The sequence below is a fragment of the Schistocerca cancellata genome, chromosome 5, assembly GCF_023864275.1.
Source record: "Schistocerca cancellata isolate TAMUIC-IGC-003103 chromosome 5, iqSchCanc2.1, whole genome shotgun sequence".
NCBI lineage: Eukaryota > Metazoa > Arthropoda > Insecta > Orthoptera > Acrididae > Schistocerca > Schistocerca cancellata.
Window position 1 is genome coordinate 205,665,878 of NC_064630.1, and position 27,342 is coordinate 205,693,219.

Genomic DNA, 27,342 nt, shown 5'->3' on the forward strand with positions numbered 1-27,342 from the left:
TGCCCTGTGTGGACGACAACAGCGACTGACAATAACTAGCTGTCAATTAGTTGTCTGGTAAATTACAGCAAAGAGATACTGAGAGATTGGAAGCAATGCAGCCACAGGGAAACCACGACTGACGTGAGTGTACGTCCTTGAGCGGTCACTAGGCTGTAGAACAAGTTCCTGTGAAGCACAATGTTTTCCTGCATAAGAATCGAGGTCGACAATGCTTAACATCGGTCAGACGAGAGCGAGTGCTTGAATAACCCGGTTGTGTATGACTGTGGCTGCGTTGCCAGCTACGACTGACAGTGCAATTCGCAGACCCCTTCATTGAGGCGCTGGATATCCACAAGGGCAGTGGTAAGTGCTTTTCTCAACACGCACTACGAAGAAAATAAGAGTTAACACTACGTAAAACATTTCATAGTGAATCTGAACAGATCTCTAAAGAAAGAAGCTAATGTAGACCATGCAATTTTGTCATGATGGAGACCGTGGCTGTTGTACGTATGTATCAAAACATGTGGTGCGTAGTAGAAATCTTCTCAGTGACAAATCTAAAGTGTTTAGTGAGAACAACTTACGTGTGCAACAATACGAATGCAGTGGGAATGCATTTACATCTGTTGGACGAATGTTATGGAAACAAACACTCCAAACCGACGTTTCACGACAATTAATATATAAAAAACACACCACATGTCATAAAGAAAGCGTGTAAACCGTCTGAGGATGAATCACAACGATTCGAAAGCGGTAACGATACCCTTTTAATAAAGGAACTGAAAGTAAATTTGTGGTTGGTTGCTCTCCTAATGTAGACCAGTTGTTCTCGTTGTGTGAGTCTTGTCCTGTTCTACAAGTTTCCCAATTTTTTTTTTTTTAGTCTCCACTTCTTCATATTCTCTTCCACATTGTATATTCACTGCTTTATTGGTATTCTTAACTGTCTTGTTCAATTTGTCCTATATTCATAAACCTTTTTGTCTTCCAGCCTCGATCCTAAGAACGAGTTAAAGCCAGGAATTTTTTTTTTTTATGGATGTTAAAATATAGTTCCTTCTACAAGATTGTCCAACTCGCACGTGTTCTAGATCTCCAAGAAGCTATCCTGAACTGCCCCATATTATCACGTACGGAACTTTGCGCTCAAATATTATTTGCTTCTGCTCATCAGTAGTCGTTAACATCCAGGTTTCATATCCATAGGTTACAGCTGCACCGATAGTGGTCTTGTATTTTTAGAGTTTAAAAGTTTAACCTGTTTAATATTTAGGAGGCTTGTAACTTCTTAAACGTGTGGCAACATCCGCTTTAGATGCGTGATTTTATTTCAGTTGGAATGGAATTTACGCTATTAATATTAGATATCATATATTCAAATTTTGCATGTGTTCAGAAATTCAAATTTGCTACTAATAATCTTTCCTGATTTTTTATTGAGTGAGCAACATGTACTAGCTCTCCATTTCATTAGCTTCCTTCAGATCCTTCACTGTTCTCTTTAATGAGACCCCTCTCGGCTAATACTTACTACATCATCGGCATACGCGCATACCTGCGTATATAACCAGATATTTGGAGCTTCGGAAGAGCTGCTTCGAGAGTCAGATGGAATGTAATTACACAAACGGCGTCGTCTTGCCTTATTTCCTTTATGATGGTGAACCAAGCATTTCATTTTCCGTCCACTCGCACTACAGCACTGCAACCAGCCAGTGTTGCTTGGACGAGTGAGACGTACTTAGATAGCATATCCAGTAATAGTCCCCTTTTACGTCGATGTATTTTGACCACCTCTTTGGAATGCAAAGATTCTACCCGTAACACTCACTCTGGAAAGTCAATAAAACTGTTTTTTTCCTTGTTTTTGTCTCCCAGTCAGAGTCTGTTGAACTGGGTGAATTTCACAACAATTTAAGCTCCAGAACACATTCCATCTACATAAATACTCCGTAAGCCACTGTGCAATGCATGGCGGAGGTTACTTCGCACAAAAACAAGAGATTTTCTGTCCTATTCCATTGTATGAACGAGAGGAAATGATAGGTACGTGCCCTAATCTCTCTTACGAGTGAACATCACCAACTTGACCTCATATTTTAAGAAGGAAAACCACATTTTCAACATATCTGTCCCAACGATAGATCACACATGAAAATTTGGGCGATAATTTTGATAGTACGCCGTGAGTAAAACTTTTTAATATGCAGCCGCACAGGTTCTGCGTCACTCGCTCCACCCCACTGCAGCCTCCTAAAGCGCAGGCGCGAATTTCTGTCGCCACATCCGTAAATGTTCTTTGCTGACATCTCTAGGAGATAAAATGTTGTCCGCACGAAGCAAACTTTGCTTGAGTTCGGGTATTTTAAAAACACAAACAGAGGTGACAGCAAGTGTCCGTCTCCTGATACCATTGGCCTTATTGTTTAGCCGAGCGTCGTGTTACTGTCGACGTCTTTCGTTCCTTTCTAGGCCAGATATCGACCGGACGTAATTACTAAATTAAATCCTCTCTGATCCATATTGTACACATTCTGTCTTCTAACCGCTTCCATAATAGCTCTGGTTCAGTAATAAACTCTTCGCACACAGTAGTATGGCTGTCTCGTTTATTTATAGTAACATGGGTTATTTCTCGTGATAAGACTACCATATTTCTGTTTTAAAGCGTAGCAAACCCTGAACATGCTTTAAAAATCGTTAGTGCCACCTCCATTGCTGCTTGAACACCCCACAAAACGTCATCTTTTTTTCAGTATACGTTATTAAATTTATCTAGGTAGAGTTTTGTTTATGCGTAAGCCGCTTTTCAGCGTCTTCACACCATACATACAAGTCTTTTTTTGTTTTAATAATTTAAGACAGATTTGCCTCCTTTCCACTTCTTCAAGTGATGTCAGCTCGTTTCATGTACTACTCGGTTGTTGACAGGGTCAGAGTGGTATCGGCAAAATTAGATCTTCACGGCAAGCATCACCATCACTTACTTCCGCTGTACCAACGAAGCTTTTCGACGAATGTTGCTGTTCATTGTCGTCATCGTCATTACCACACTCATACAAAGAACCATCGAACGTCGCTATTTTGCTCTATATCTAGCATGACTTCATTCGTGAAGTTGTCTACGTTTTCTGCAACGAAATTGAAAGGTATCAATAATACCACAAGGAAAGTCCCATACGCTTTCGTGTGCCTTGTATAAAAGTTAGTCGAAGAGCCAAATATAACGATGCTTACCAGTCAAGACTTTCAGCAGCTCTCGTTCTTCGATGTTGAAGCACTACAATTTGACTGTTATTCCGTACCGTACCTGGAGGAGCCGCACTATCGCTTGTTGGTTCACCGACACTATGAACACGAACCTCTTTTTCACTCCACTACACTGTACATGGTGCTCGGGCATTAGGCGGTTGCGTAGGGGCGGAGCGAGTGACAGGCAACCGGTGCGCGCGAAGTTTAAAAGCAGCACGACCACAAGCTCATAACTTAGTACTGTCAGAATTACGGCCCAAATTTTCACGCGGAATCGATTGCTGGGACTGATATCTGCAACTGTATTTTTCCTCTGGAAACATGACGTAAAGTTGGTGTTATTCCCTTATTAGCTTATTCTCTTATTATGCGGAGGTGACCGTATCATGTTCGTACAATTTCCTTCCAACAGAGGTTCTCTAAATTCACTCAAAAGTGTTTCGCGAAAACTACGTCGTTGTTTTTCAAGGATTCACATTTAAGTTCCCCGAGCATTTTATTACTCTGTTATGATTCTAGAATGGCGTCCGTAAATTCGTTCATAGCATATATCCATGTCTATTTCGGCATGTCTACCTTATAAGGATTCCAAACGCTGGAACAGTATTCTAGAAATGGTCGCACTATCTTGTAAGGACTTTGCTTTACAGAAGCAACGCACTTTCTCGGAACACTTCCAACGAATCTAAGTTTTCCTCGCCTTCCCTAATACTGATTTTACGGGGGCGTTCAGGAAAGTAGTGCTTCCGAATTTTTTTATGTGAAAAGTCTTCAAACTTTTTAAATAAAACAAATGTTATTACCATCCTTCATATTTATTCTTCATGTCTCCATATCTGCAGCGCTCTACTGCTAGAGCACTCCGAATGGTAAAACGTAACAAGCCGATGTATAAAGTAACTATGTCGGTACTTGAGAAACAGCACGCTGTAATCTAATTTAGAATTCGGAGAGTTAGTCCACACATGGAGCACCCTCTCTTTCAGCACGACAATGCCGGTCCACACACGAGCCCTGCGACATCTGCAACAGTTCGACACCTTGGGTTCACCATCATCGATCATCCTTCATACAGTCCCGACATGGCCTCATGCGATTTGCATCTGTTCCCAAAACTTAAAGAATATCTTGGTGCCGGCCGCGGTGGCCGTGCGGTTCTAGGCGCTCCAGTCCGGAGCCGCGCTGCTGCTACGGTCGCAGGTTCGAATCCTGCCCCGGGCATGGGTGTGTGTGATGTCCTTAGGTTAGTTAGGTTTAAGTAGTTCTAAGTTCTAGGGGACTTATGACCACAGCAGTTGAGTCCTATAGTGCTCAGAAACATTTGAACCATTTGAATATTTTGGCGTGCTTTACTTTGATAGTGATAATGAGTTGCAAGTTACATTCTGCGGTGACGGTATCAACAAACTGGTCTCTCGTTGGAGAAATTAGTTCTTCGCCAGGATGAATATGTTGGGAAATAAACATGTGGACATGGAGAACAAAGATGCAGAATGTTAACAACTTTGTTAAATTTAAAAAGCTTTAAGCGTTTTCACATTAAAAATTCGGAGGCATCACTTTTCACCCGTTCTCGTACGTGATCATTCCATTTCAAATAGCTTCTTACTGTTGCTCCTAAATGCTTTATGATGTGATACGCTCAGTTGTTCGCCCCTAGTTTTGTAACCGAATACAATCGGGTTTCTTTCTCTGTTTGGAGCATTTTCGTGCATTTATCCACATTTAAAGAGTGCTGTCACTCATTACTCCAGATGAAACGTTTGTACAAGTCTCCTTGCATTTCTTAAATATTCTTCAATGGTGATATGTTCCTGTAGACAACACGACCGTCATTGAACGTTCTTATAGTGCTGCTGATCCTATCTGATAAATAGTTTGCGTATAATGAGGGCATTACACGTCCTATTACGCTCCCTAGCGGAGCACTTGATGTTACTTTTTTCCCTGCAGAACGTTTTATAACGTAATGGTTTCTATTAGCCAAACATCCACTGAATTAGTCGCGTATCTGCGATGATCGTACGAGAGATCGTTCTTGGTTATTGGTGGACGAAGTGTTACAGTGTCGAACCCCTTTTGGAAATTTAGGAAGGAGAAATCTACGTATTCATCTGCGTTTACTATTTGCAAGATGTCGTACACGAATAATGCAAGTCGTGATATTGCTTGTATTTGATTTATGGGCATAAGGCCTGACTAGCGTTTCGTCTTCCATTGCTGGAGATTTCATCAGAGGCAATAACGACACAGAAAGTAGTGGAAGACGAAACGTTAAGCAGAGAATTACGTCTTGGACCAAGGTATTATGCCCTTAAAGCAAATATTAGCAATATCACAAATACTGGCCTTGAAAGCCTACAGTGTATGATTAATGCGGGCTGTGTTTCCCAATTTAACATACCTTTGTGGGCAAGAAAAGTGGTTCGTTTCCTTTTTTGCAGTCCAGGTGCCCTTTCACGCATTTCTTTACGCATTCGGTGCAGAAGACTTAGAGTAATATTCGCCAGTTATTGTTTTGCTCTTTGCAAGACAATTGATACGGCGAATCATTTTTGCATCCGAGAATACAATGAACATAACAGCAAGTGGCGAAATGGGTAGCACACTACACTCGAATTCCTGACGACTGCGGTTCAAATACTCGTCCTCCAGATTTGAAACGAGTACCGGAATGTTTACCTTGGAGAGCTCATGAACGATTTATTTGTGTGTCCTCGCCCTACCCGACCTTATGCTCCGTCTCTGATGACCTCTTCAGAGACTGGACGTTAAATCTTAATCTACTTATTTATCTAGGCATAAGCTTTGAACAATACAAAGCTGACTTTATTCTGGTTCAGGACGAATAGCAGCCGCCAACTTCTTTCATTTCTGTCTGTTTTCCATGACTCGTTTACAGAAATAAAATGGTGCATAAAATCACCTTGATACTTTTTAAAACACTTCGAACATAACGTAGACTTCACTGTCATATTTCCTTTTGATTAGCGGAACAGTTCTTTCTGGTTAATTCTTCATACATACTGTATTGTGCAATTTTGTAAACTATATTCCATACACTTTCAGTTGTCGATCGTTCAATACCAACATGTACGCATCCTCGATATCTTCCATTTCAGTAGTAGTCTGGGGCTGCCTTCGCGTGGGTATCCTCTGAAATTGTCACCCGTGTCTTAGCTACTAAACATAAACGAACACACTTAATAACATTCAGCAACATTGACTAAATGTCCATTGACGATAGAGAGCTATTTGCAAAGAATTTTGTAACACTCAGCTGGCGGCTACTCGGGTAGCGGAGGCTGTGTGGCGTGGACTAGGCGGTTTTTTAGGTTAGAAGGCGTCGGGAAAGTACGGGATGGGCTGCAATCTTAAAGGGTGCGTGGCAAATACGGGACGTGCTTGTATCAAGCAACAGTCGGAATTGTAGTTGTAAATTGTTGTAGTTGTACTGGGAAAGTCCCTGAGCTTCAAGCGCTAATAGAAAGCACAGAAACTGAAATCGTTACAGGTACAGCAAGCTGACTAAAGCCTGAAATAAGTTCTGCAGACATTTTTACGAAGTCTCAGACGGTGTTCAGGAAAGATAGATTAGGCGGAATTGGTGGTGGAGTGTTTGTGTCTGTCAGTAGTGGTTTATCTTGTAGTGAAGTCGAAGTAGACACCCCGTGCGAATTGGTATGGGTGGAGGTTATACTTAAGAGCCGAACTAAGTTAATAATTGGCTCCTTCTACCGACCCCCAGACTCCGATGATATAGTTGCTGAACAGTTCAGAGAAAATTTGAGTCTCGTAACAAATAAATACCCCACTCATACGATTATAGTTGGTGGGGACTTCAACATTCCCTCGATATGTTGGCAAAAATACTTGTTCAAAACCGGTGGTAGGCAGAAAACATCTTCCGAGATTGTCCTAAATTCTTTCTCCGAAAATTATTTCGATCAATTAGTCCACGAACCCATGCGAATTGTAAACGGTTGCGAAAACACACTTGACCTCTTAGCCACAAACAATCCAGAGCTAATAGAAAGCATCATGACTGATACAGGGATTAGTGATCACAAGGTCGTTGTAGCTAGGCTCAATACCGTTTCTTCCAAATCCACCAGAAACAAACGCAAAATAATTTTATTTAAAAAAGCGGATAAAGTGTCTCTAGAAGCCTTCCTAAGAGACAATCACCATTCCTTCCGAACTGACTATGCAAATGTAGACGAGATGTGGCTCAAATTCAAAGATATAGTAGCAACAGCAATTGAGAGATTCATACCTAATAAACTGGTAAGAGATGGAACTGATCCCCCATGGTACACAAAACAGGTCCGAACGCTGTTGCAGAGGCAACGGAAAAAGCATGCGAAGTTCAGAAGACCGCGAAATCCCGAAGATTGGCTAAAATTTACAGACGCGCGAAATTTGGCACGGACTTCAATGCGAGATGCCTTTAATAGGTTCCACAACGAAACATTGTCTCGAAATTTGGTAGAAAATCCGAAGAAATTCTGGTCGTATGTAAAGTACACAAGCGGCAAGACGCAGTCAATACCTTCGCTGCGCAGTGCTGATGGTACTGTTACCGACGACTGTGCCGCTAAAGCGGAGTTATTGAACGCAATTTTCCGAAATTCCTTCACCAGGGAAGACGAATGGAATATTCCAGAATTTGAAATACGAACAGCTGCTAGCAAGAATTTCTTAGAAGTAGATACCTTAGGGGTTCCGAAGCAGCTCAAATCGCTTGATACGGGCAAGTCTTCAGGTCCAGATTGTATACCGATTAGGTTCCTTTCAGATTACGCTGATACAATAGCTCCCTGCTTAGCAATCATATACAACCGCTTGCTCACCGATAGATCTGTACCTACAGATTGGAAAATTGCGCAGGTCGCACCAGTGTTTAAGAAGGGTAGTAGGAGTAATCCATCGAACTACAGACCTATATCATTGACGTCGGTTTGCAGTAGGGTTTTGGAGCATATACTGTATTCCAACATTATGAATGACCTCGAAGGGAACGATCTATTGATACGTAATCAGCATGGTTTCAGAAAACATCGTTCTTGTGCAACGCAGTTAGCTCTTTATTCGCACGAAGTAATGGCCGCTATCGACAGGAGATCTCAAGTTGATTCCGTATTTCTAGATTTCCGGAAAGCTTTTGACACCGTTCCTCACAAGCGACTTCTAATCAAGCTGCAGGCCTATGAGGTATCGTCTCAGTTGTGCGACTGGATTCGTGATTTCCTGTCAGGAAGGTCGCAGTTCGTAGTAATGGACGGCAAATCATGGAGTAAAACTGAAGTGACATCAGGTTTTCCCCAGGGAAGCGTCCTGGGACCTCTGCTGTTCCTGATCTATATAAATGACCTGGGTGACAATCTGAGCAGTTCTCTTAAGTTGTTCGCAGATGATGCTGTAATTTACCGTCTATAAGGTCATCCGAAGACCAGTATCAGTTGTAAAGCGATTTAGAAAAGATTGCTGTACGGTGTGGCAGTTGACGCTAAATAACGAGAAGTGTGAGGTGATCCACATGAGTTCCAAAAGAAATCCGTTGGAATTCGATTACTCGATAGATAGTACAATTCTCAAGGCTGTCAATTCAACTAAGTACCTGGGTGTTAAAATTACGAACAACTTCAGTTGGAAAGACCACATAGATAATATTGTGGGGAAGGCGAGCCAAAGGTTGCGTTCCATTGGCAGGACACTTAGAAGATGCAACGAGTCCACTAAAGAGACAGCTTACACTACACTCGTTCGTCCTCTGTTAGAATATTGCTGCGTGGTATGGGATCCTTACCAGGTGGGATTGACGGGCGACATCGAAAGGATGCAAAAAAGGGCAGCTCGTTTTGTATTATCACGTAATAAGGGAGAGAGTGTGGTAGATATGATACGAGAGTTGGGATGGAAGTCATTAAAGCAAAGACGTTTTTCGTCGCGGCGAGATCTATTTACGAAATTTCAGTCACCAACTTTCTCTTCCGAATGCGAAAATATTTTGTTGAGCCCAACCTACATAGGTAGGAACGATCATAAAAATAGAATAAGAGAAATCAGAGCTCGAACAGAAAGGTTTAGGTGTTCGTTTTTCCCGCGCGCTGTTCGAGAGTGGAATGGTAGAGAGATAGTATGATTGTAGAATGAGATTTTCACTCTGCAGCGGAGTGTGCGCTGATATGAAACTTCCTGGCAGATTACAACTGTGTGCCCGACCGAGACTCGAACTCGGAACCTTTGCCTCTCGCGGGCAAGTGCTCTGCCATCTGAGCTACCGAAGCACGACTCACGCTCGGTACTCACAGCTTTACTTCTGCCAGTACCTCGTCTCCTACCTTCCAAACTTTACAGAAGCTCTCCTGCAAACCTTGCAGAACTAGCACTCCTGAAAGAAAGGATATTGCGGAGACATGGATTAGTCACAGCCTAGGGGATGTTTCCAGAATGAGATTTTCACTCTGCAGCGGAGTGTGCGCTGATATGAAACTTCCTGGCAGATTAAAATTGTGTGCCCGACCGAGACTCGAACTCGGGACCTTTGCCTTTCGCGGGCAAGTGCTCTACCATCTGAGCTACCGAAGCACGACTCACGCCCGGTACTAACAGCTTTACTTCTGCCAGTACCTCGTCTCCTACCTTCCAAACTTTGCCGCGAAAGGCAAAGGCGAAAGGCAAAGGCGAAAGGCGAAAGGCAAAGGCGAAAGGCGAAAGGCAAAGGTCCCGAGTTCGAGTCTCGGTCGGGCACACAGTTTTAATCTGCCAGGAAGTTTCAGTATGATTGTGGTTCGATGAACCCTTTGCCAAGCACTTAAATGTGAATTGCAGAGTAATCATGTAGATGTAGATGTAGATCCGAGACTAGAGCTCATCTACTTGCATTAAACACAGATAGTACGAATACTTTACGTACGCAGTTCGACAAAGCAGTTCCGCATATCAAATTGACACTTGACTTATGTTATTCCTAAACCTACAGTAAAAGAAAAATTTGATATGCATCTACGTCAACGGTGTACCAAGCCGAAAAATGTTCACCTTTTCCTAATAAACCTACGATGTTGTAACAGTGTTACCGGCTTTCATTGAATACCGTCTTTGCATCTGCTTCTCTGATTTTGAACGATTGTTGTACTGTCGAAACAAATGAAACATTTTTCCAGTTGGGGCTAAGGAAGGACACAAGGCGAAGATAACGCGAGCAGCGCAGGACACCGTCGTCTTGATAGTTGTTTGCTTACGGACGCTGCACGTGCCTTTTCCCCATTACGTCACAGTAGTTCCGTCACTGTTTGCGTGCTGCCTGGCTGTCACCCAAGGCAACCTCCTTGTCGTTACGAGACACGTACTGACCAATAGATCGAGTCTCAGTACTTAAGATGTCGTCATATTGCACACGTGGCATAGAAACAGCAATTAAAATGAAGACATTTCGAAAGATTTTGGAGTGATCTCTCAAGTTTTCTCGACGCGAATTATTAATGGCGTGTTTTCCGGTGTACAGCCAAGACGTCGATTCTATTTTATGCACAATACAAAATGAAATCAACAACTCGACTGTACGCCCTAAGGCACACCATTAAGAAAGTGGATTCGTTTTTTTGTGCAGAACTTATCTGCCTCTCTGTATGGCTTTCATAAGAGATTCTCGACAAGGAAAGCCATGCAAAGTCTTTCAAATGATGTCCTGACAGATATAAAATATTAAAAAAATCATGCAACTAAGTATATTCCGTGACCTTTCCAAAGGTATGGCTTGAGTGTTGCCATGACGACAGAGACTTACGTGGGAAGACCTTGACAGGTTGGTTGGTTGGCTGATTTGGAGAGGGGGGGGGCAAACAATGAAGTCATAGTTCCCATCGGATGAGGAAAGGATTGGGGGAGGAAGTCGGCCGTGCCCTTTCAAAGGAACCATCCCGACATTTGCCTGAATCGATTTAGGAAAATCACCGAAAACCTAAATCAGGGTGGCCGGACGCGGGTTTGAATCGTCGTCTTCCCGAATGCGGGTCCGGTGTCCTAACCACGGCGTCGCCTCGCCCGGTCTCACAGGCATGAAATTGACTTCAGGACGGGAATACATGTGTGGTTCCACAGGATCGATACTGGATACACTCTTCTTCTTAATCGTCATAAATAATGTTCCAGATACTTCAATGTACCGTTAAAAACACTAGTGTTTGCTGGTAACACAAGCTAGCTAATCAAACAGCCAAATTCAGTTTTACCAGACACTACCCAGATGATAGCTCTACATGCCTAAAGCTGATTCCCAAGAAACAAGTTGTCTTAATCTCATAAAGACTTAACATCTTCAGTTTTAAGCATAAGTGTCTTAATAGCAGGAGAAGTAGACATTAATGATCATACACTAAACGAAATTCTGTCTGTAAAATTTCGTGGAGACCAACTTCGTAACAAATTAAAACGACGTCAGCACATAGATAAATTAACGAACAAGCTCTGTTCATCAAGTTTATACAGAATTTAAAACAGGGGCAACAGCAACGAAAATAGCTATACATAATTGATTGACAATTCATACAGTACAACAGGTATTTAAATATTGGTGTTTAACTATAGGTATTAAAACCATAAAAATGTAAAACTGAATGAAAAGTCCGATAGTCCGCTGTAGCTGTATCTGTTTAAGTCGATTAAAGACCCAGACAGTCGGCTTTGCAGCACTTGAGTTGCATCTCCTGGTGTATATGTGTGCAGATAATCGGGAAATGGCGTTATCTGAAACATCTATATGTACTGAGTGAATAGGCTTAAACAAGGAAGAAAATGTTATGCATCTAGTTAGGAAACTAGGTGTGGATCACTTTCGCCTAGCAAAGAACAGTCCCATACGTATTTAATAAATGTTGTTGTTGTTGTGGTCTTCAGTCCAGAGACTGGTTTGATGCAGCTCTCCATGCTACTCTATCATGTGCAAGCTTCTTCATCTCTCAATACCTACTGCAACCTGCATTCTTCTGAATCTGTTTAGTGTATTCATCTCTTGGTCTCCCTCTACGATTTTTACCCTCCACGCTGCCCTCCAATACTAAATTGGTGATCCCTTGATGCCTCAGAATATGTCCTACCAAGCGATCACTGTGCCACAATTTTCTCTTCTCCCCAATTATTTTCAGTACCTCCTCATTAGTTATGTGATCTACCCATCTAACCTTCAGCATTCATCTGTAGCACCACATTTCGAAAGCTTTTATTCTCTTCTTGTCCAAACTATTTATCGTCCATGTTTCACTTCCATACATGGCTACACTCCATACAAATACTTTCAGAAACGGCTTCCTGACACTTAAATCTATACTCGATAATAACAAATTTCTCTTCTTCATAAACGCTTTCCTTGCCATTGCCAGTCTACATTTTATATCCTCTCTACTTCGACCATCATCAGTTATTTTGTTCCCCAAATAGCAAAACTCATTTACTACTTTAAGCGTCTGATTTCCTAATCTAATTCTCTCAGCATCACCCGATTTAATTCGACTACATTCCATTATCCTCGTTTTGCTTTTGTTGATGTTCATCTTATATCCTCGTTTCAAGACACTGTCCATTACGTTCAGCTACTCATAATATTAGTAATTTCAGCCGCGCAGGGTAGCCGCGCGGTCTGGGTCACCTTGCCACGGATCGCGCGGCTCCCCCCGTCGGAGATTCGAGTCCTCCCTCGAGCATGGGTGTGTGTGTTGTCCTTAGTGTAAGTTAGCTTAAATTAGATTAAATAGTGCGTAAGCCTAGGGAACGATGACCTCGGTAGTTTGGTCCCATAGGAACTTACCACCACCACCAGTAATTCCATACCAAAAGAAGGTTGCTTATAAATGAGAAATAAGCAGCAATTTTTAAATGTTCATCTCAGCAACATTATTACATTAGTATCACCTAGGTTTAATTTGTATATAATACAGAGAGCCGAGCCCAACAGTAGGCTTGGCGACCGCAGTTCCTGAGCAGAGCACTAGCAGCACGCTTCTCGTATCTACCGTGCTGCCGGTGTCAGATTCTTTCCTTAATCATTTCAGTACCTGGACGGCAGCCACCGCACACGCTCCGACAACACACAGGACGCCTCGTAAATTGTGTTGCCAGTTGCTACGAGTATTATGATGTTTGTAACAAACACACATAAGCGTGTTAGCTTTCGGTAAATCTGACCTCAGCATAAAACTCTTCCTTTCGATCACTGGTGGCTGCCAAAATGTGTTAAAAATAATTTTTCGGTGTATCTCAAAACATAAATTTTATTAGTTTTCATCACTTTTATTTAATTCTCCAGTCACTTCAGGTGATTTTCCTTCAGGCGAATGCCGGGATGGTTTCTTTGAAAGAGCACGGCCGACTTCCTTCCCCATCCTTCCCTATTTCGATGACCTTGCTGTTTAATCCCTTCCCGCAAACCAACCAATCAACGAACTCCAGGTCCTAATATTTTCCTGGATGATGTTTACGAGTGTCATTTTCTGTTGTTTGACGTAGACCGACAGGGACACATTTTAATAAAAAAATGGTTCAAATGGCTCTGAGCACTATGGGACTTAACATCTAAGGTCATCAGTCCCCTAGAACTACTTAAACCTAACTAATCTAAGCAAATCACACACATCCATGCCCGAGGCAGGATTCGAACTTACGACCGTAGCGGTCGTGCGGTTCCAGAATGAATCGCCTAGAACCGCTCGGCCACAGCGGCCGGCAATCAAAGTGATGAAAGTTCGTGATTTTAACACAGTTTAGACCCGTTTTGTGCAGGTGTTCCACGTTACATGTGAACTGTCCTCTTCATTTTAGTTACTGCTTCACTGCTTTTTTAATCAAGGATCAGTTTCTGATTCCCACTTCACTTCATTCATATTTTGCTGGATTTCATCATTAATTATGGTTTCTATCAACTGAGGAGGACTGAGAACTTTGCCTAACCACGGCAACGATTACTCTGAGGCATTCTGTAACTCTCTATGCCATAAGACATGGCATTCTTAAGTAACCTTCTCTTGGTATGAAATTACAAATTTTATTTATTAAATATGTATAGACCTTACCTATTTAGTTTTCTAACTAGATGCGTAATATTTTCTTCAGTATTTAAGTCTGATCACTCAGTACCTTAACATATTTCAGACAACTTCATTTCCCCATTATCAAAGCGTTAATTTATAAAATGTTCTTTTCAGATATACACCAGAACATGCAGCTACAGCGGATTATTGGACTTTTCATTCAGACTTGTATTTTAATAAGTTTAACACTGCTGGTTTGTAAATTAAAGGGAACACCTGCTGTAGTGTATGAATTGTCAATCATTTATATCGTCATGTTCAGTTCTCAGCAGTCTTAGAAATATCCCTCACTGAGTTGACCTAAAGACAGAAGTGCTAGATTAACTTCCACATTTTCTATTCGTATTGTTTAATGGAAGTATCTTATTGGGCAATGTAAAAGGTAAAGTATGTGCTGAATGGCCAACACCAGGCTGTTGCCCTGAGCGCAGGTAGAGTGCAGCCTTCCTTTTCCACGGCACTAAGCGGAGAAGTGCGGCAGACCAGTCACCCTGGGCCTTTTGCCCCGGAAACATCGCCAATTCTCGTCTGTTAACGCCATGATTGGACCTGGGGACACCCTGGAGTGACTGGAACAAGTAAAAATTTCCACTCATCTCCAGGATAGAACTCAGGAGCTCCAGGGCCGGTCTCTAGTGCTGGATCCACTGTACCACCACAGCCAGCCAGTGCAGTCTACCTATAGTAAATAAAGTCTTTATTCAACAGAAGAGCACATTAGGGATATTGTGTAAAGGAACGTAATAATACATCACGCAGAGGCCCTTTCACGGATCCTGGAAACTACTGCACTCACTCTCCAGTACATTTACTACTACATGTTTTTATTGCTAATGATAAAATCGGGTGCAACCGAACTGTGTTATACACAGTCACAAAAAAAAATCATTTTCATGTTGTTCTCACCTCCTTTTCTAAGACTGAGAGTTGAGTTTGTACTCTCATACAAACGTATAAAGAAACCACTAAGCAAAATAGGCGTAACTTCACATATCTTTAGCCATTCCTTCGAATAATTATCTAATTAGGCAGATTTAATGATTGGAAATTCCTGTCAACTACTTGCCAAGCAACAGTGTTTGCTTTAAAGCTGCTCGACAAGTGGTAGTGTATTTTAAACATGTCTCTTTGATGTCGTACATCACTATTTTCTTTGAAATACACACTGAGGGAAAAAACCGCAACATCAAAAAAATAATTAATTTAGAATATTGAAATTTTGAGAATACATTTGTCTAGGTAACATATTTAAGTGATTAACATTACAAGAGCACAGATTAATGTCAGTGCGAGGTAAACAATTGCAAATATGGGATGCTGGTACATTAACAACCGGCATAACTGCTAGTAGGCTGAACGCAAACATGCAAACGTGCATCCATTGTATTGTACAGGTGCCGGGTGTCAGTTTGCATTGTGGCGTTTGATGCCTGTTGCACTTGGTCGTCAATACGTGGATTGTTAATGCTGTTTGAAGACGACGCTGGAGTTGTCGTCTGATGATGACCCGTATGTCCTTGGCTAGAGACTTATCTGGTGATCGAGCAGGCCAAGGCAACATGTCGACACTCTGCAGAGCATGCTGGGTTACAAAAGAAGTATGTGGACGAGAATCATCCTATTGGAAAACACCCCCGGAATGCTGTTCATGAATGGCAGCACAACAGGTCGAATCAGCAGACTGACGTACAGATTTGCAGCCAGGATGCATGAGGTAACCATGAGATTGCCCCTGCTGTTATACAAAATCGCACCCCACACATCTCCAGATGCAGGTCCAGTACTCTAGCACGCAGACTGGTTCGTTGCAGGCTCTCAGGCAGACTTCTTCTAACCAACACACGGCTATCACTTGCACCTAGGCAGAACCAAATTTCATCAGAAAACACACAAACTTCCACCCTGTCCTCTAATGAACTCACGTTTGACACCACTTGTGTCGCAAATGGCGGTGGTTATGGTCAGTGGAATGCACGCTACAGGGCGTCTGGCTAACAGATGTCCTTGAAGTAACCAATTTCCAACAGTTCGTTGTGTCCCTGTGGTGCCAACTGCTGCTCAGATTGCTGGTGCAGACGCAGTACGAGGTGCATTCAAGTTCTAAGGCCTCCGATTTTTTTCTGCAGACTGGAAACAGATAGAAACATGCGCATTGTTTTAAAATGAGGCCGCGTTCATTGTCAATACGTCCCAGAGATGGCAGCACCGTACGGCAGATGGAATTTTACCGCCAGCGGCGAGAATGAGAACTGTTTTAAATACTTATAATGGCGACGTTTTCCTTACTTGAACAGCGTGCAATCATTCGTTTTCTGAATTTGCGTGGTGTGAAACCAATTGAAATTCATCGACAGTTGAAGGAGACATGTGGTGATGGAGTTATGGATGTGTCGAAAGTGCGTTCGTGGGTGCGACAGTTTAATGAAGGCAGAACATCGTGTGACAACAAACTGAAACAACCTCGGGCTCGCACAAGCCGGTCTGACGACATGATCGAGAAAGTGGAGAAAATTGTTTTGGGGGATCGCCGAGTGACTGTTGAACAGATCGCCTCCAGAGTTGGCATTTCTGTGGGTCCTGTGCACACAATCCTGCATGACGACCTGAAAATGCGAAAAGTGTCATCCAGGTGGGTGCCACGAATGCTGTCGGACGACCACACGGCTGCCGTGTGGCATGTTGCCAAGCAATGTTGACGCGCAATGACAGCATGAATGGGACTTTCTTTTCGTCAGTTGTGACAATGGATGAGACGTGGATGCCATTTTTCAATCCAGAAACAAAGCGCCAGTCAGCTCAATGGAAGCACACAGATTCACCGCCACCAAAAAAATTTCGGGTAACCGCCAGTGATGAAAAAATGATGGTGTCCATGTTCTGGGACAGCGAGGGCGTAATCCTTACCCATTGCGTTGCAAAGGGCACTACGGTAACAGGTGCATCCTACGAAGATGTTTTGAAGAACAAATTCCTTCCTGCACTGCAACAAAAACGTCCGGGAAGGGCTGCGCGTGTGCTGTTTCACCAAGACAAAGCACCCGCACATCGAGCTAACGTTACGCAACAGTTTCTTCGTGATAACTTTGAAGTGATTCGTCATGCTCCCTACTCACCTGACCTGGCTCCTAGTGACTTTTGGCTTTTTCCAACAATGAAAGACACTCTCCGTGGCCGCACATTCACCAGCCGTGCTGCTATTGCCTCAGTGATTTTCCAGTGGTCAAAACAGACTCCTAAAGAAGCCTTCGCCGCTGCCATGGAATCATGGCGTCAGCGTTGTGAAAAATGTGTACGTTTGCAGGGCGATTACGTCGAGAAGTAATGCCAGTTTCATCGATTTCGGGTGAAAAAAATCGGAGGCCTTAGAACTTGAATGCACCTCGTACGATGCGCCGGAGCCACGCACCGAACATGCTGATCTTCCCTCTCGGTAGTGCCACGTGACCACGCGAAGCACGGTCTTATTGTGACTGTACATTCTCGTAGACCACCGTTGCCAGCAGTTATGTACAGTGGCTACAGACTTGCCAAGTTTACTGCAGTATTTCAGAAGGAACGAACAACCTCTAGTAGCCTAGTTACACGACCTCGTTCAAACTCAGTGATGTGTTGATGATGGAGTCTTTGTCGTCTTAAAGGCATTCTTGACTAACATCAGTTCACCACGTTGAGTCTCAAAGGTAACTAACTGCTCACGACTGTTACAGTGTGTGTTTAAAGCAAAGTAACGCCCCTCTTATGCAGCAGGTGCGAAATTTGAACTTTCATCATCTTTCAGATGTAGAAACACTCCTGCCAGCTTTCGTTTATATCGTAAAACTACTCCTTCCTGCTGCAATTTTTCCGTCAGCGTACGTGTCATTACAACAGCAGTGTGCAGTACTTAAACTGTATGTCTCCTGTATGCTGACAAGAGGATACTAACTGTCTTGACCGTAAACGTACTCGTATTTTAAGCTCCTATCAGACACTGTATCTTGTTCCTAAAATTTTAAGAATGGAGATATCATGCCTTTTTATGCTGTTTTAAATGGGTACTTAAACAAGTTATTTGTCCTTTAGGTAAGTATATACTATTTTTGTTTTGGTTCTCCTGTGTTACTGACAATACTCGCTATTCTGTGTTCCTAATGGCTGATAATAGATGACCTCCGATTGAAAAAAAAGTAGCCAGCGTAACAGCAGAACACATCAGATGAATGAACCTAAACATCAACACCAAAAAGACAAAATTCATTATTACCTCAAGCAATTTGAAGTTTCAAAAGTCTAACATAACGTTTAAAGCAGTCCACATGGCTTTCTGTATTCTGGACATTTGACAAAGACGTGATGTGTCGTATTGAAAAAAAAAAAAAAAAGATAGGTGTTCTTGGCCGCGCGGGGTAGCCGCGCGGTCTTAGGCGCTTTGCACGGTTCGCGCGGCTCCCCCCGTCGGAGGCTCGAGTCTTCCCTCGGGCACGGCTGTGTGTGTCGTCCTTAGCGTCAGTTTATGTTACGTTAAGTAGTGTGTAAGCTTAGTGACCGACGACCTCAGCAGTTTGGTCCCATAGTACTTACCACAATAGGTGTTTTTAGAATTTAAAGAAGTGCTTACATCGAATTTTTCATTTATTTTGGTTTTCAGCAATTTGACTATTCAGCTACTTCTAATCATGTTCGAATATTGACTTGTTCTTAAAATTGAGGTCTCTTGGACGTCAAAGGTAAACACAACAGGCAAATAGAAGCTGTCGAGGTATGGATATACCACAGAGCATTCTAGACGCCGGGAATAAATTCGCCCTCTAGTGTATTAGTAGATAGCAAGAACTGTTCAGTTCAGTTATGAACAGAAAGACGCTGTACTAAAGGACATATGCAAACGAGAGGTACCACTTCATGCAACTGATAATTGAAAACCAAATTAAAGGTAGAGGAGAAACAGCATCAAAAGAGAGAGTCTTTGCTGCGAAACATTGTCAATTGGTAACGGAAATGCCGTGTGGCTAGGGCCTCCCGACGGGTAGACCGTTCGCGTGGTGCAAGTCTTTCGAGTTGACGCCACTTCGGCGGCTTGCATGTCGATGCGGATGAAATGATGATGATAAGGACAACACAACACCCAGTTCCTGAGCGGAGAAAATCTCCGACCCAGCCGGGAATCGAACCCGGGCCGTTAAGTATGACATTCCGTCGCGCTGACCATGTTTTTAAATCTCATTTTGGGCGCTTTTGGTCGTTGCATCTGCTCGGGGCGGACGTCGTAAGACATCCGTTTACGTTCGTTGTTGATCGATTAACTCAGTTTTTTTTTTATTACAGAGGGTAGCTAACTCTCTGACCGAACACGCTGAGCTACCGTGCCGGCTCCCACTCAGCTACCAGTGGCGGACTGCCAATTGGTGAGACTATATGATGCTCCATCACTGACACCACAGAAAATGCGATCTCAAATAATCATTTACGAACACTGAAAGAAGAATATTTCATGCGTTATTCTCTGATTGTGCTTTAACTACGTTGTAACTCTTTTATGTTCGTTACATCATTTTAAGAAATTTAATTCTTTAATACTTCTGCTTTAATTTCTTTTTCTATTGAGCGCCAATGACCACCACATCGAGTGCTGAGAGATTACATCAGTGTAGATATAATGTTCGTCCCATATACAGGGTGTTTCAAAAATGACCGGTATATTTGAAACGGCAATAAAAACTAAACGAGCAGCGATAGAAATACACCGTTTGTTGCAATATGCTTGGGACAACAGTACATTTTCAGGCAGACAAACTTTCGAAATTACAGATATTTTCCACATATCCACCATGCGTAGCAATAATATGGCGTAGTCTCTGAATGAAATTACCCGAAACCTTTGACAACGTGTCTGGCGGAATGGCTTCACATGCAGATGAGATGTACTGCTTCAGCTGTTCAATTGTTTCTGGATTCTGGCGGTACACCTGGTCTTTCAAGTGTCCCCACAGAAAGAAGTCACAGGGGTTCATGTCTGGCGAATAGGGAGGCCAATCCACGCCGCCTCCTGTATGTTTCGGATAGCCCAAAGCAATCACACGATCATCGAAATATTCATTCAGGAAATTAAAGACGTCGGCCGTGCGATGTGGCCGGGCACCATCTTGCATAAACCACGAGGTGTTCGCAGTGTCGTCTAAGGCAGTTTGTACCGCCACAAATTCACGAAGAATGTCCAGATAGCGTGATGCAGTAATCGTTTCGGATCTGAAAAATGGGCCAATGATTCCTTTGGAAGAAATGGCGGCCCAGACCAGTACTTTTTGAGGATGCAGGGACGATGGGACTGCAACATGGGGCTTTTCGGTTCCCCATATACGCCAGTTCTGTTTATTGACGAAGCCGTCCAGGTAAAAATAAGCTTCGTCAGTAAACCAAATGCTGCCCACATGCATATCGCCGTCATCAATCCTGTGCACTATATCGTTAGCGAATGTCTCTCGTGCAGCAATGGTAGCGGCGCTGAGGGGTTGCCGCGTTTGAATTTTGTATGGATAGAGGTGTAAACTCTGGCGCATGAGACGATACGTGGACGTTGGCGTCATTTGGACCGCAGCTGCAACACGGCGAACGGAAACCCGAGGCCGCTGTTGGATCACCTGCTGCACTAGCTGCGCGTTGCCTTCTGTGGTTGCCGTACGCGGTCGCCCTACCTTTCCAGCACGTTCATCCGTCACATTCTCAGTCCATTGAAATTTTTCAAACAGATCCTTTATTGTATCGCTTTTCGGTCCTTTGGTTACATTAAACCTCCGTTGAAAACTTCGTTTTGTTGCAACAACACTGTGTTCTAGGCGGTGGAATTCCAACACCAGAAAAATCCTCTGTTCTAAGGAATAAACCATGTTGTCCACAGCACACTTGCACGTTGTGAACAGCACACGCTTACAGCAGAAAGACGACGTACAGAATGGCGCACCCACAGACTGCGTTGTCTTCTATATCTTTCACATCACTTGCAGCGCCATCTGTTGTTGAAAATTGTAACTACTGTAATTTCGAAAGTTTGTCCGCCTGAAAATGTACTGTTGTCCCAAGCATATTGCAACAAACGGTGTATTTCTATCGCTGCTCGTTTAGTTTTTATTGCCGTTTCAAATATACCGGTCATTTTTGAAACACCCTGTACCTACCTATAGTGAGGAGATACTTGAGGATGTGGAACATGGCAGAACAACATAAATACATAATACATTTTTATAAAAGGACTGATATACTGAAGACGCGAAATGTGCTAATAATTTCTGCATATTTTTTTTAGTTTACATGTTAGTTAAAAAGCTTACCACGCGCATTTAAATTATATAATCGCATGCGCTATATAGTTTCTCGACTATTTCAGGGAATAACTGTGAAAACAAAACAATTTGCAATGTTTCATATACATAAACGGTATTACTGCAGTGAAGCTATTACATAATACTCATTACATCTGGTTTGATTTCTTACCCCAATTTATCTTTGTTTCTGCCGTGAAATATTTGTACAATAGTGCAGATGTCGACGGTATCTGCTCTTTGTCTCGCTGTTCCACTCACGGTGCTTGCTATTGACGACAGTATTGCCCACTTTACTGTTTGTCCTCGTGCCTTCATTTAGTACTTCTCGTTTATGTCTCTGGTCAGTTCTGTAATACACAACAGTATGAATAGGTTTACTGACGTATAGTCGTCCCGTGTCCACCTAGTGCACGGGTTCACTGAATGCAACGGAAGAGCAGCACAGCGACGGCAATTGAAATCCCACCCACCTCTCCTTCTGAAATTAGGAAGATAATAAACTCTCTCAAGAATAAAAGCTCACATGGGATTGATGGCATTTCCAGCAGGAAATAAAAGCTTGTTCCCAAGAAATAAGTGGGGTTCTTAGCCACATATGTAATAGCTCTCTGAAGCAGAGTATTTTCCCAGATAGACTGAAGTATGCCATTGTTATACCACTGCATAAAAAAGGGGATACGTCTGATGTCAACAACTACCGCCCAGTCTCTCTTCTGACTGCCTTATCCAAAATTCTTGAAAAAGTAATGTATTGTAGAGTAGCTTCACACCTTTGTAAAAATAAAGTTTTAACAAAATGCCAGCTTGGTTTCCAGAAGGGGTTTTCAACGGAAAATGCTATATATAATTACACAAATGAAATATTAAATGCTCTGAGTAACCGGAAGTCACCCGTTGGGATTTTTTTGTGTTCTATCAAAGACTTTTGATTGTGTGAATCATGGAATACATCTAGATAAGCTCAAGTACTGTGGCATGAATGGGACAGTGCTCAAATGGTTTAAATCATACCTAACTGGAAGAGTGCAGAAAGTTGAAATAAACAGTTCACATAATATGCAAAAAACTGGTGATTTCTCAAACTGGGGAACAATCAAGAATGGGGTGCCGCAAGGTTCGGTCTTGGGTCCTCTGCTGTTCTTAATATATATTAATGACTTGCCATTCTGTATTCACGAAGATGCAAAGCTGGTACTTTTTGCCGATGATACAAGTATAGCTATCACACACAACAGACAAGAATTAACTGGTGAAATTGTAAACGATGTTTTTCAGAAAATCATTAAGTGGTTCTCTGCAAATAGGCTCTCATTAAAACACAGTATATACAGTTCCACATAGTAAATGGAATGACACCATTGATAAATATAGACTTCGATCAGAAATCGGTAGCTAAGGTAGAATACTCAAAATGTCTAGGTGTATGCATTGATGAGGGGTTGAACTGGAAAAAACACACTGAGGATCTGCTGAAAAGTTTGAGTTCAGCTACTTATGCTATTAGTGTCATTGCAAATTTTGGCGATATACATCTGAGTAAATCAGCTTACCATGCCTATTTTCATTCTCTGCTTTCCTATGGCATCATATTCTGGGGTAACTCATCATTGAGTAAAAGAGTGTTCATTGCACAAAAGCGCGTAATCAGAATAATTGCTGGAGCTCATCCAAGATCATCCTGCAGACACTTATTTAAAGAGCTAGAGAACTTCACCGTAGCCTCACAATATATATATTCACTTATGAAATTTGTTATTAACAATCCGAACGAATTCAAAAGTAATAGCAGTGTACATGACTACAACACTAGGAGAAAGGATGATCTTCACTACTCAAGGTTAAATATAACTTTGGCTCAGAAGGGAGTAAATTATGCTGCAACGAAAGTCTTTGGTCACTTACCTAATAGCATCAAAAGTCTGACAGATAACCATATAGCATTTAAAAGCAAATTAAAAGAATTAATGGCAACTCCTTCTACTCATTAGATGAATTTTTGGATATAGTGTGTGTGTGTGTGAAACCTTATGGGACTCAACTGCCAAGGTCATCAGTGTCTAAACTTACACACTATTTAACCTAAATTATCCTACGGACAAACACACACACCCATGCCCGAGGGGGGACTCGAACCTCCACCGGGACCAGCCGCACAGTCCATGACTGCAGCGCTTTAGACCGTTTTTTTTTTATATATTCACCAAAAACAGTAACAAAAATGGCTACAATGAAATGACATAAATAAGGTGACAGATAATTGCAGTCATAAATTGCAGCATTCAAAAAATAAGTCTTTAGCAGTAGCACAATTTAGCACCTTCACTGTCACCTTCAACTGGTGGCAGATCAGCATGCACATTTTCTTCTTCTGCAGCCGGTTCCTCATCATCATTCCCCTGACCCAAATTAATCATTCAGTAAATCCTTGATGTGTGTTCCTTCCAGGGTAAATTACTCGGCTAATCCCACGCGGCTTGGATATAGTAAGTGGGTAATTTCCCAACCTCCACAAAAAAAATAAAAAATTGTTGAGTGTCATGTAACGTTTTGTCTAATGTAATATCTGGCATAGACACCTTTTATTAACCTGACACGTTCCACATAATTACAAAGTGTCGTATTCATGATCTATGGAACAAGTACTAATCTAATCTCATCTGGCCGGCCGCGGTGGTCTAGCGGTTCTAGGCGCTCAGTCCGGAACCGCGCGACTGCTACGGTCGCAGGTTCGAATCCTGCCTCGGGCTTGGATGTGTGTGATGTCCTTAGGTTAGTTAGGTTTAAGTAGTTCTAAGTCCTAGGGGACTGATGGCCACAGATGTTATGTCCCATAGTGCTCAGAGCCATTTGAACCATTTAATCTAATCTAATCTAACGGCAACCACGTTATAGTGCTTCTCCATCAGTACGCAATCGCCTATGATGAATCGGATCTTTTCGTGTTAGAATGGAAGATACTGACCGTGCAAAGATGCCAGAGTTCCTTGTCTGGATGAGAATGTGTTACACGCGACTGATGACATTTGTGCCACTAGTGCATAAATCACAATGACTTTGTTATTCTAAAACGAGCCACCAGAGAACACATATCCTTCCCTTGTAACATATACTCTGAAAATATCCCCGAACAACGTCGGAAATTTTGTCTGTGGGGTTGGGGTTGATGCTGTATATGGTAGAAGAACTTGTTCGCCAACTAATCTTCTGCACACCTTTGTTAATGTACTTTACAAATAGTTAAACTTTTGTGGTTGCTGGCAAGCTATTAAAAATGTGTTCCTGAATGACAGATACGTTTATGAATATAATCAGTGAGTCGAAATAATAGTTTTCTGAGTATCGCACCTCGTCATAATGTAAATATTCTTTACTGGGAGAAACCAACGTTTCGGCCAACTGACTCTGGCAGAGGAAGCCTACGCAGTTATACAAAGTGAGTGACTTTAAGTCTTCAAGATTGTTCTTGTTTCTGGTGATGTTCGTTTGAAAGCGATTTATATTACTTACGATAAATTTCACTAATGAATAAATATTCTGAAAGTAGTAGTTACCCTGTATTTCAAAATGCTTCTGTAACAGGCTCTTAAATTCGCACCGCAAAAAAATCTTAAGAATCCAAGTATGTCAGCTTTGTTTTATTTTTTACATTCTTTGTGTCGAGCTGCGGAAAAAAGAGAAATTTATGGCACGATTTGACTAAAAGAAGGAATCAGCTGATAGGGCACTTCCTGAGGCACCAAGGAATCGTCAGTTTGGTAATGAAGGGGCTTGTCGTGGGTAAAAACTGTAGAGGGAGAGCAAAGAACGAGTACAGGGAGCAGATCCAAACTGACGTAGGTTGCCGTATTTATTCGGAGATGAAGAAGCTCCCACAGGATAGACTGGCTTTGAGAGTTGTATCAAAACAGTCCTCAGACTGAAGACCACAACAATAACGACAGCAACAACATACGTCCGGCCGCTGTGACCGAGCGGTTCTAGGCGCTTCGGTCTTGAACCGCGTGACCGCTATGGTCGCAGGGTCGAATCCTGCCTCGGGCATGGATGTCTGTGATGTCCTTAGGTTAGTTAGGTTTAAGTAGTTCTAAGTCTAGGGGACTGATGACCTCAGATGTTAAGTCCCATAGTGCTTAGAGCCATTTGAACTATTTGAACCAACAACATACATGTGACAAATTACACATTGCAAACAGAAATTTGTTTAGGCGTGGCAGCACTTCTGTGCTAAGCTCTTCTCAACTAAATTTTTTATCTCGTTGTATTAGCAAACCCAGCAAAAATGACAAACAACAGTTGCTGTAATTAAGTGTGCGCTTTTAGTACCCTTATTAGTTACTTTTCCTACCTCGGAGTCGGACTGAACAAAAAATTATACGCGGTCGTTTGTAACGGCCAGGTTCAAGTGGGAAGGACACGGACTGCTGGAGGTGGCCGTTGGCGGCGCCGCTGTACGGAGAGCGGTGTCAGTATGTGACAGGAGCCGATGTTACGTGACCACACACCTGGGCAGCCGCTGCCACCAACGGCAGTGTTTTTGCGGCGGTCGTGCAAGCGCCACTACTTTCTCCGGCTGACGCGAGGTACGTGCCGTATCAACATACTTCCATTTGCATAAGGAGATATGTGAGCTTCTGTGTCACGCTATGAAAGATTCACTATCGGAGCACGTAGGCGATTGAGCGGCGCAGCGGAAACGGTCACGTGGCAGCCACTGGCAGTATTTGAGTCCTTAGTGTTCCATTGCATTAGCTCACTGCCTCATACAATAGTTCAAATGGTTCAAATGGCTCTGAGCACTATGGGACTTTAACATCTTAGGTCATCAGTCCCCTAGAACTCAAAACTACTTAAATCTAACTAACCTAAGGACATCACACACATCCATGCCCGAAACAGGGTTCGAACCTGCGACCGTAGCGGTCGCGCTGTTCCAGACTGAAACGTCTAGAACCGCTCGGTCACTCCGGCCGGCTACAATAGTTCCTTTGGTTACAGAACAGTTTATAGAGGAAACTAAATTCATACAGTTGCTGAAAGTGTTTCATTTCGATACATATTTTGCCATCATAGCTGTAAAACCTATTTTGTGAAAAACAAAATTGAGGTAGGGTCATAGACCATTCATACATTTCATCTGCCTTTCAACGTACTTCAGACCTACCGAAGTGACACTTTTTCTGGAAAATGGTGCTGTCGATTTTTGATATTGTATTAAGGAGGTGGTGATTTACAGTCTATAAATGTTTTTGTAAAATCATGATTTAGCACAATAGCTGTAATGGTATGTCAGTTTGCTAAAACTACCAGTTTCGGCCAAATAATAGAGCATACGTGCACTAATAATCATTGTCATCTAGATATATTACAACTAAACTCCGTCCGAACAGGCCTTGAAGGACCAAAGGTAGCCGCGCGGGATTAGCCGAGCTGTTTAAGGCGCTGCAGTTATGGACTGTGCGGCTGGTCCCGGCGGAGGTTCGAGTCCTCCCTCGGGCATGGGTGTGTGTGTTTGTCCTTAAGATAATTTAGGTTAAGTAGTGTGTAAGCTTAGGGACTGATGACCTTAACAGTTAAGTCCCATAAGATTTCACACACATTTGAACATTTGACCGAAGGTAGGACCTGGCCGCCGTGACATCCTCAGCCCACAGGCGTCACTGGATGCGAATACGGAGGGGCATGTCGTCACCAAACCGCTCTCCCGGCCGTATGTC

At 42.6% G+C, this 27,342-nt stretch overlaps 1 protein-coding gene across 2 annotated transcripts in view; it reads left to right on the plus strand.

Annotated features, from left to right (window-relative positions):
• The first annotated feature begins 232 nt into the window (after window positions 1-232).
• LOC126187571 (major facilitator superfamily domain-containing protein 10) overlaps window positions 233-27,342 on the plus strand; it is a 161,665-nt gene continuing 134,555 nt past the window's right edge. The window contains exon 1 of one of the 2 annotated variants that reach the window (XM_049928731.1): window positions 233-348. The gene's annotated coding sequence lies outside the window, so the exon portion shown is untranslated. Of the gene's footprint in view, window positions 349-26,188; window positions 26,209-27,342 lie in introns of those variants that run through there. The other variant, XM_049928735.1, reaches the window with a different exon arrangement.